General features: G+C 41.6%; 1 long non-coding RNA gene across 1 annotated transcript; it reads left to right on the forward strand.

Moving 5' to 3' along the window:
- The first annotated feature begins 2,440 nt into the window (after window positions 1–2,440).
- On the forward strand, window positions 2,441–10,609 carry LOC144587984 (uncharacterized). Its single transcript, XR_013543269.1, has 3 exons — window positions 2,441–2,504; window positions 7,382–7,444; window positions 9,394–10,609. It is a non-coding gene; the product is annotated as an uncharacterized LOC144587984 (long non-coding RNA).
- The last annotated feature ends 1,055 nt before the right edge of the window (window positions 10,610–11,664 follow it).

Raw genomic sequence — 11,664 nt, forward strand, 5'->3', positions numbered from 1 at the left:
GGTTGTTGTGGGTTTTCCGGGCTTCTTGGCCGTGTTCTGAAGGTGGTTTTTCCTAACGTTTCACCAGTCACCATTAGATCCCGGCCGTGAAAGCCTTCGCGAATACAAAGTCTACTAGGTTTGGGGCTTTTTAGGCAAGTAAAAAAAGGGCATAATACAGGTATCTAACATTGTGCATTGACATGGTGGCGCTGGGGGTTAAACCGCAGAAGCCTCTGTGCTGCAAGGTCAGAAGACCAGTCATCCTAAGATCGAATCCATGTGACGGAGTGAGTTCCCGTTGCTTGTCCCAGCTCCTGCCAACCTAGCAGTTCAAAAGCACGCAAAAATGCATGTAGATAAATAGGTACAACCACGTTGGGAACGTAACGGCGTTCCATGTCTAGTTGTGCTGGCCATGTGACCATGGAAATTGTCTACGGACAAATGCTGGCTCTGTGGCTTGGAGACAGGGATTAGCACCGTGCCCTAGAGTCGGACACAACTGGACTAAATGTCAAGGGGAACCTTTACCTTTTAAACATTGTGCACGATATGGAGAAAACAGATGTCATTGTTATGTGACATGAAGTTGCTTGGGATTTATAGCAACCCTATGAATTAGTGTATGAAGCATGGTGGAGTGGATAGAATGATAGACTAGAACTCAGGAGACCTGGGTTCAAATCTCCACTCAGCCACCTGGGTGGGTAGAATGGATTTTAAAAAAACACACCTTAAATATCTTACCTACCTTGAAAACCCTGTCAGGGTTTTTGTAAGTCAGGTCCAGCTTGGCAGCACATGACATGAACTGCTGATTCCCAAAAAGTCCTGTTGCTAACAGCCCTTGCAAACTCAAAGCATGGCTTCCTTTATTGAGTGTATCCATCTGTGAGGAAATGGACTACGGGTCCTATATATTTTTTATGAAGAACATACAAGGGCTTAAACCAGGGACAGATGTGGCATTGGAGCTGGTGGCCCTCACCACTTTCCCGTGCAAGCTACAGCAGTGAGGGCTACCATGCAGTCCCATTCATGTTCAAAAGGGAATATTCAAAGGGAATATTTCACATGATCCAGGAGCTTAGTGAAAAAGGGTCTACCGTAATACAGAGAGTTCCACTCACATTAGTTGAGGTCATCATGAAGAACTGGCATGCCAGAGAGTGAGCAAGATCTTTTCTCCTAGATATCGAGTATTGAGAGGATGGGACCAGGGGTAATGTTTTCAAGTTAACATAAAGGAGATTTTGACTAAACATTAGAAAGAATGTCCTTACAGTGCGATTTTTAAGCAGAAGCTGGATGGCCACCTATCAGGTATACGTGAGTTGTGGATTTCTTGTACTGGCAGAGAGTTGGGCTAAATGACCCTCAGGGTCCCTTTCTACAATTCTGTGATTTTAAATAGGATGTTGTCGTTTAGGTGGAAGTTGGGAGTTCGATTCCCCACTGTGCTTCCTTGAAAATAGAATATTTACTGTAGTATAAGTGTCTTCCACTGATGTCTGGGTCTTAATTGCAAATAAAGTAAACTGTTAAAATCTGCCACGTGTGTTTCCTTCAGATTCCCATCCTCAGCTGAAATAATGGAGAGGTGCATTCACAGAATCATAGAATAGTGAAGTTGGAAGCAACCTGTAAGGCCATCAAGTCCTACTTCTCGTTTCTTCAGTTTTCATTGTCTGTGTTTAACGTCAGCAAAAGAATTATCCTTGTCGTCAAAGTTTTCACAACATAGCAAAATACTAACTTCGACATGAACAGGAATGCAAAGAAAGTATTACTGAAAAGAAAATATATTTTAGAATTGCAAAGCTGGAAGAGACTCGTGGTCAATGGAGTCCAGCTCCTGTCAAGGATGCACAGGGGCGGGAATCAAAACTACTGTACTGAGCTATCCAACAGTAGCTATTACAAGCAATACTGAAAATGTAAAAATAAATAAATCCTTTTTGCCTTTTTTTCGGAGCAGAACAACAAAATAAATTCATACTCCAACCCAAACAGCAGGTAAACAATGTCCTTCCTTAATCTACACAAGTGACATAGTATTGCTTTTAACTACGAGAGTGTCATGGTAATGATTCTGACTTATGTCGGAATTTCGTGATCCAGGATAAATAATTGGTGTTATTCCGGCCCTAATTCACTTTTGTTTCTTTCTTTCAAGACTATTTTATACATCTGGATGCACTGAAAAACTTTAAAATATCTCCTATCCCTCCCCAAACGTCTACATCTGGCTGTGGAATTAATAAATACAATGAATACTGTAATGTTCTTGGATATTTTGACGAGGCGAAACATGAATCATCCTGCATCAGCTGACATGTCTGGAAAAGTAGGTTAGTTAATGGGAAGGCTGCAAAGTTGAGTTTTCTCTCCCCAGCCCTCTTCCTGTCTTCACCTCTCGGTTGTTTTGGACAGAAGGAAAGTTGCTGGCAGGATTGAGGATGGGAAGACGAGAAGGGCCAACATGCTGACCTTAATGAACAGAAGATCTACTAGAGCCAAAGGTGTGGGAGGGTGAGATTTGGCGCTTAAGCAACTTGGGCCTTCCCTGATCCTTTCCCTGGGTGTAATGAGGGAGTTCTGCTTCATTATAGGCAGCTGAGGCGAAGGGTCACTGGCGATGGATTTGTAAGGCCTGCATTGAGAGTCTCACTCCATGCTGAGCGGAGCTGGCCATGCTCTTGGACACCTGGTCATTAACATTGCTAATTAGTAGCCATTAATCAGGGCCCTCGGGTTTTCTCCACCCCCTCTGTTGTGTGGCACTGGCTCAGAAGAACCCAGGGAACAACAGAAATGTTTCATTACCTCCACAAGAGGTGGAATGAAAGCCGTTCCCATCAACTCAAGTTGAGATGGATTAAGGCAAAGGTTAGACAACAATTTAAGATGAGCTGGGGGTGGACAAGGGGAAGGGGGAGGCAGGGGGAAGCATGGCGGGGGGAGACCTGAGCTGTCCTCTGAGGGGAAAACCAGTCACCTATAATTAATGACATCTTCCGTGACCTAATTCTAATCACCGTGTGAGCTTTCCACCAACAACTGATCCTCTGTATTTTAGAAAAGAGCTCCAATTTATCTGTTTGCACATGAAATTAGCCCAGGAGCCAAAGTGCCTTGTTGTTTAAATTTTCCACGTTGAGTGTAACAGGTTTTAGCAAAATGACACCCTCTCTGCTTATGTGAAAATACCCAGCCAATAAGACACAATTGCATTTATGGCTCATGGCAGGAAAAAAAATATTGCTTCTTCACCAACCCACATTCCAAAATGTTTTGCTGCAGCGAGAATATTCTTACATATTAATTCCCTTGCATTTGTCTCTTTTTATGTTGCATTTTCATTGACACATGAAGAAGAAACGAAAGGGAAGAGAAAGAGAAAAAAAAACACAACATGTTAAAAGACAAGTTACAGGTTGCAAAAATATGAATGCAGAAGTTCAGTAAACCTAGGAGCTTCTAGGTTCATGAAAATCTTGCAGTGTTTATGTCACCAAAACAATCAGCATTGTAAAATGGGTTATATAGATATCTCTTTTTTTTCAGTTTAATTTCATTATACTATCATGGAATCATTCAGTTTATGAATACACGTTGATTTAAATTCCTTAACAGAAAGTACATATTAGATGGTTTCGTACGTCACAAATTCTCTTGCTATGCTTTCCCTAAAATCTCAATAAACTCGATTGCATGAGAAAGTATAAACCAATAAAAAAGATTTCTAGGTCAGTTTAAGCTCCATGCCATTTTGTGTGCTGCCATTAGATCCAGCGGTGTAATATGGGGCAGGGGTGATGGGGCAGTTGCCCCGGGTGTAAATTTTTTAGGAGGTGCAAAACCACTGCCGTTTGCACTCCCATGCTCTGTCTTGCTGCTGGCCTGGCCTGAGTGGCCATATCCATCCGTCCTCTCTTCTCTTCCTTGCTCTCTCCCTCCAGCTGCCACACCCCTCCCTCCCTGCCAGGGGTATCTGGCGGGCAAGACGGGCCAACCACATATCTAGTCGAGCAGTGCTTCATAGGTAAGCCCCAATCTTTGCAAGATTATTTGAAACCAAGAAAAAGCATTCTGTTATCTTAACAGTCCTCTTTGCTTTAAAAGTCACAGGCTCATTGCTCTGATTCTGATAGTGGCAGAAAGGTCTTCAAGGTATCGGAATTGTCCAGTTTGGCTCGTACTGTAGCCATTGTGCATCCTCAAGACTGGCCGTAGATTTTGTGCTACCTGCAGTAGTAAATGGCACTCATTATGTTCAAAGCATGCAATGCCCAAGACCAGCCAAGTTACTTAGCAGAGAAGAACAGTAAAACAATGGAACAGTCATGCATTAAGTACCCATTGGCTGGCCTGTCTCGCCAGCTAAAATCTGCTGCCCGAGGCTCATTTTGCCTGACCATTGGAGTCAAAATGGTCAGGGTGCCCTCATCTTGGAGACTCACTTCACCACCTTGTAGAGGAGAAGAACGATTGAGAAACTGGTGTGTATCACTAAAGAAGAAGATAACCCACTGTTGTAAGAGCTGACGGAAAAGTGGAAGAGAGAAGGCAGGCCAGTGTTCGCTGTTGAGCTCAGGTAGCTAAAACTACCTGTATAATTTGGAAGTAAGTTCCACTGAATCAAGTGGGCCAATGACTTATTATGGGACAAGCTAATGGGCAAATTACAAGTGTGAGATGCTCCAGCTGTGACAATGTGATGTTTTTAGCACTTAAAGAATTCTTTCTTCTAACAACATACTATCTATTATGAATACGTAGTACAGTCCTTGTTTTTTAGGCCCGTTTACCTACATTTATTTGTCTCTTATTGTGTCATTGGAATAATTGCATGGAAGAGATTTATGAACAAACTTGACTTGATTTCCCTTGGCACTCCTTTGGTCTCCCCACTGCCGATGGGAGAAATACAGCTGCAGGAAGGCAGTTTTGAGGCAAAACATGGCAGAGGACCTTAACCAGAGCATTTGAATGCCAGAGTACAAACTGAATGGGTGGCAAAGCAAACCTTTTCTCAGACCTGAAGATCAAGGAGATAAAAGACTACCCTGCTAGGATTGCTAAGGCTTCATTCTCTGAGATCAATGTTTTGAGTTCCATTTTCTGAGTCTTTGAGTTTAGACCGGGAAACTCAAGGAACGCGATGTTGCTAGTTTAGCAATCTGAGATTTCCGGGTCCATTCTCTTGATATCAGGGTATGCCATTTAGACATGCTCAGAAGAACCCATGTCTTATTCATTGTTCACAGGGTACACTTAATGGATCATGGCATCCATACATTGTCTATCTGTCCACATATCCCCACCCCATTTTTACAATTAGTGCTGAGGGATCTATCACAATGGACAGCCCTGTGTTACTTACTCAGGACTGGTCTCTGAGTCTCTAGCAGTAGTCCTGAAATCTCAGGGAATGAGATGTTGATCATTTGGCAAACCAAGGTGTTAAGGAACTGTTGATTCTTAGTTTGTAGAGAGGACACAGAAGTTAGAGAAAAACTTTTAGGCCTCATTCGGTTGCTAGGCAACATCAACCCAGGCGTTTAACTGGGTGTGTGAATTTGCTCTGAATCTTAGACAACCTGAGCCAAGACATGGGCTAATTGCTGCAAATCTGTAAAGAACAAACTAACCCTTCAGATACATCTTTTCTGGTATGACCAGCCCTACTGTTAGGTAGGCTTGGCTGAGAAGAACTGAGGGGGTGGAGTCATGCATTGGGGGGAACCAGAGTCATGTGCAGAGGAGGGACAGAGCTCAACCCAGCGGGGCTGAAAATTAGAGGCAACATTGATTTAGATCTTTTCCCCCCCAATCCAGCCGTATAACTTTTACCCTAAGCTATATCTTTCACATCAATGGCTACTGGATGAATGACGCCAATCTGGAAACATCTTATGTGCCAATTTATATCCCTGATTTGCATGATATGAGAACTCTACATTAATTTGAATGTTATATAGATTTGCATATCATGCAAGTGAGCTACCTAAATAACATAATATATGAGGTGCAATGTAAATAACCCTGCTAACAGATGCTGGGAGACAGCAGTTGCAACCCACTGGCTATGCTTCATGGATTGCTCAGCTCTTTTCCTACAATGGAAGACAGAAAATGAGAGTGGTACAGAGTCATCATTTCCTAAATTAGCCTTCTGCCACTAGATGTGAGGGAACCTCTACACTTCTGAATGAAGTTGCAACTGGCAGTCTAGTTGAAAGTGCCTTCAAAATGATGGGAAGTTGGTGTCTAAAAATGATGCTTTGACTTAGGCAGCAGAATGTCTTTGGTGGCTGCGATGCGGACAATCTGTAACGTTTTTTACAGATGTCCAAAAAGATATGAGTGGGGGACAGGTGGTGTTCCCTGTTGACAGACACTTACCAATAGATGTTGATAATTATGCTGAAGTGACTGACTCACATACAGCTCAAAGTTTTTGTGAATTTATAACCTCCCTTCTGGGACTCTTACCAAATTTTAATCATCCACAGTAACGTACATACAGAAGAAAAATTAAGGTTGTCAGTCACTCATGAACTTTAGTCTGTGAATCATGCAGAGTTTTACTTGATCCGTTGTTTGACTAATTAAAATGTGTATTAGGTTTTCATGCAAATGATTACTTGGTTTATTTTAAAACTGACATTAAAAATATGCTTCTGCTGTGAAGATCTGCCTCTTTTTGGACCATGGGTTCCTATGGGCAGCAACAACAAAAGCTTGCTTTGGTGTAGCACAAATGGAAAATGCCCCTCAGACCACATAATACCTTGGATAATATATGTTTTTAAGTCACACTGATCTGGAGAATATTAATGTGGTGGGAACTCTACCTGCGGGATACAAAACCCAGTACATGTGCGTAAGAGCTGTTATTAGTCTCATAACCTTTCACTAACACTAATGGCCATTTTGTCCAGACATATGGAGAAATAAAAACAAGCATTTGTAGGATTTAAAAAGCACTCAGTACATAGTCGTCCATAAACCCATCATATAAATATAAGCTCAGCAAAAAAAAAATGTGTCAAAGATATCAACACACATTACGTTGCAGAATAACAATATCCCGTAACACCTGTTTTTGCCCCTTTTTCAGCAAAATTGCTTTAACAGCCCCTAGAAATATTTTCAAGTGTAGTTGCGATTGTTTATGCATGGTTGTGTTCTCCTTCTGCTTCTCATGCTCCGAGCGTGATCATCTGTTACAAATAAGGTGGTCTCCTGTCACATATGCTCTTGGTGCCTATGAAAAAGTGAATACTGTAAGTTGTGCCACAGTTTCTAAAATCTTATAACCTCCATATTGAGTAGGTATGTCCCATTTTTGCTATTTTGTGGGATTTATTCTGCTATGTTTGTAATTTCACAGAGTATAATTTGCTTTTGTTGTAACCGTGAAAGGGACTGAAGTATATGGTGAAGTGAAGCCAAGGTAAGCTGAAGCCATGTGAACAATCACTAGAAAACTTTATTTGGCAACTTGTGTGAGTTCTGAATTCCTTAAGATTTTGCTCATGTGTCTTCTGGGGCTACATCTTCCAGAATCTCTCAGCAGGAATGGTAGTCATGTACAGTGGTGCCTCGCTTAACGATTGCCTCGTTAAACGACAAAACCGTTTGACGATGAAGTTTTTGCGATCGCAAAACAATGTTCCTATGGGGAAAATTCGCTTAACGATGATCGGTTCCCTGCTTCGGGAACCGATTTTTCGCTAAATGATGATTCTGAAACTGCTGATCGGCGGTTCTAAAATGGCTGCCCGCTGTGCAAAATGGCTCCCCGCTGTGTTTTCAGGATGGATTCCCCGCTTTAGAGGCACCGAAAATGGCCGCCCCTATGGAGGATCTTCGCTGGGTGGTGAGTTTTCAGCCCATTGGATCGCATTGAACTGGTTTCAATGCATTTCAATGGGCTTTTTCGTTTCGCTTGACAAGGATTTCACTTAACAGTGATTTCAACGGAACGAATTATCCTCGTCAAGCGAGGCACCACTGTACCTCCACCTTATGCATACATTTTACAAAAGCAAAGCAAAAGCAAAGTGTGCTGCTTATACGTATACTGTCCCAAAGTGCCTAAAGCCAGGGATGGTGACTCAAGTTGCGGGACTCGCTGTCAAGTTGGGCTTAAGTCACATCAATGACTCAACTTGGACATGACTTGGGTTTTTTTTTGGTTCAATGAATTGGACTCAATCCACCCCTCCCTTCTTTTCTGGGGAAAAAGCTTGTTTATAATAGAGACTTGGACTTGGCGCTTAGGACTTGAGACTTGGTACCAAGACTCGGACTCAGACTTGGTACCGAGGACTTGGAGCTCGGACTCAAAGACTTGCCAGCATCCCTGCTTAAAGCTATCTTTGAGCAGTTTACAGTTTAATTATGCAGGTTACACATTGCTCCCCCCTGCTGGTCTGGGTATCCAACTTACTGACCTCAGAAGGATGGAAGGCTGAATCAACTCTGAGCCAGCTACCTGAGCCTGGGATCGAACTCAGGTTGTGAGCAGAGTCTTTACTGCAATACTGTAGTTTAACCACTGCACCATGAGGCTCTGCTACTGTGTTTCTTGCCCCTTGGATTTTGAATTTTACCCCTGTGTATTCCACCTGTCCCTGCTTCCAGAATCAGTTGGCCTTGAGGCAGTTCTACCTGCCTCCCAACCCTTGCCTGCCCTGTCAGGAACCCAGTGATGTCATGTTATAAGGGATTACCCCTTGACATCACAAGAACCAGTCCTATGACATCATAGATGCCCACCCCCTGGTTTCAGGTGTGGGCCCTGAAATCTCAGAGCAAGGGATTCTGCTGACCTGCAACCCTGGTTGCCTGACTGGTGCACTCTTGGTGCATTTGTTATAGTTGGCTGGATAGCTCAGTGGTTTAGTCATGGGTTGCATAAGTCAGAAATGACTTGATGGCACACAATTATTATTATTATTATTATTATTATTATTATTATTATTATTATTATTATTATTATTATTATTATTATTATTATTATTATTATTATTATTATTATTATTATTATTATTATTATTATTATGTAGAATCATTGATACATTTGTATATTATTATTATTATTATTATTATTATTATTATTATTATTATTATTATTATTATTATTATTATTATTATTATTATTATTATTATTATTATTATTATTATTATTATTATTATTATTATTATTATTATTATTATTATTTATTTAATTTATATGCCGCCCACTCTACCCAAAGGTCTCTGGGCGGCTTACAACAATTAAAATTCAATGGAATAAAATAAAATGATTAAAATACAATTAAAATACAATTAAAATACAATTAAAATATGAAATCAAATCTCAGAAGAAGAAAAAAGATGCATTTCCATCATTTTTAGACCTTGTCCAAATCTACATCACAGAAAGCACCATTTAGAAGATGGGCACCCCCTTTAACTGAACAACTATAAGAAGCCTGTTTTCAGTCTGAAGGTGTCTCCAGCTTCAAATTCAACTGTAGCTTAAAGATAAGGAACCTTGGGAAGGAAGCAAAGCATTGAAGTTCCTGTTAACAATGAGACCCTGGAGAGCAGAGTGAGGAAGCGCACAGATCTTTTGATCAGACTCTTCTCCATTACTGGAGAGTTATACTGTATTCTGATTTAGACTGGAGCAATTATTTTTTGAATTTGCATTGACACAAATTAATACAGTACATGCAATTTTTGTTCAGAAATCTTATGTCCTTTTTTTTTTTGCAGACTGGGCTGGGGTGTGATGGGCTTTTGGCTATAAGTGGCCATCCAATGGCACAAGTAGTAATAACAGTCGGACATGACTGGACTAAATGTCAAGGCGAACCTTTACCTTTACCTAACAATAAGAAGAAGATGAATGATTCTTAAAAGTTTAGTTAGTCTGCGTTGTTTGTTGAATCTTATGGTTCAGAAACATCCTATGTTGCTGTTATGTGCCATCAAGGCACATAACAACAGCCCTGCTCAACAATTGTAAACTCAAGCTTCCTTTATGGAGTCAGTCCGTATGTGGTCCTCCTCCTTCTGCCTTCATCCTTTTCTACCTTTAATGTCTTTTGGGGCAACAAGAATACAACAAGTGCTGGTGCAATATTTACAAGGTTACATACAAGTTTTTCGCCTGTAGGGTTCCTAACTCTTGCCTGCAGGAGTCTTTCTTTTCGGTCCAGAGAATTAAATAAGAGAAGACTCTGGAAGCTGGGTTGTACTTTTTGAGACAAATGCTGCAGGTATTAAATTAGCCCAGTTAGGGAGTATTGTCATATGCTATATAGGACGAACTGTGAGTCAAACCTTGGCTCTGTTTGAAGCAACCCCACCCATACCTCCCACCTGGAACACGTCAAACACCTATGTGCTCATGCATGCCGGAGAATTCCCTCTTTTGATATGTTGCCCAGAAGTGCACCATGTTTACTTTAATAATTGGGACATTAGCTTACATGCTTGCGTTTCTCCTCAAAGAGGAGGCTTTCTTCCCTGTATACATTTTGACTTTATATTTTGTTTTTAGTTTTTTTGTGACCTGATGATTTTATCCACCTCTGACAGCAAAAGGATTGGATGTGTTTCCTCACCTCCTCCTCCTCCTTCTAGGTTTTTTCCCCTCCCAAGGAACACACCTGGAATGAAATTTTGCCTGCCAAGAACTGGAGTGCACACCTGGAAGCACTAAATCACTTTTTAAGGGGGAGGTAAAAAGTTAATATTTTAGTAGGAAACAACATCTCCTCGCGCTTGACTTTTATGGGTACAAGTGTGCCCCTGTTGTGAAATAACTGCTCTGGCCGCAGTGCATAATTGGTGGAAGGTTGTTTCTAGGCCTGGAAACCATACCTGTTAAAACCAAGCCTCCTACCTCTTAATCTGTCAAGCCTCTGAGAGAAATCTGGGCTGGGAGAAGCATTCTACTGTCAGACATTAGACAAATGTGCAAAGTGTACATGCAATTCTGGGGCAATTCAGCACAGGGTGAAAAAATGCACCTACAATTCCTTCATTTTCCATATGGCATCTGTGGGGTTCAAAAGTTATGAAAGAAGCTCAGTGATTTGAGAAGCGTACACAGTCAGTAGCCTGAGCTGCTGATTCCAAAGAAGAAGGTGAGTGACAGCTGAACCCTCCCTCAATCAAGACCAAAATATCCCTGAACACTTTGACGCCTGAGGCATGAGGGATGGCTTAGAGTGAGATCTATATACCCCTTGCAGATGTTCCACCAGCTGTTTCACAGAGCTGCAGGGCAAAGTAGGGAATACTCATAGATTCATCTTTGTCACTAGAGGTTCATGTGACATCAAAGTGCCTGGGGTCAGCTTTGACTAGACCACCAGCTGAAACCATTCCTGGACCTGGATAACCAGCCACAGGAGCATATGCTGGTTAGACTACATTGGACTACATAGATACGCATTCTCCATGGGACTACCCGTGAAGATGACATGGATCCTGCAGCAGGTGCAGTATGCAGTAGCTAGACTGCAAACAGAAACACATTTCAGTACTCACATAACACTGGTTCTGAAGGATTTGCACGGGCTGCCAATACGCTTCTGGTTCGAATCCGAGGTGTTGACTTACTAAGTCCTAAATGGCATGAGACCTGGATATTTGAAGGAGCACCTCTCCCTA

The sequence above is a fragment of the Pogona vitticeps genome, chromosome 3, assembly GCF_051106095.1.
Source record: "Pogona vitticeps strain Pit_001003342236 chromosome 3, PviZW2.1, whole genome shotgun sequence".
NCBI classification, from domain to species: domain Eukaryota; kingdom Metazoa; phylum Chordata; class Lepidosauria; order Squamata; family Agamidae; genus Pogona; species Pogona vitticeps.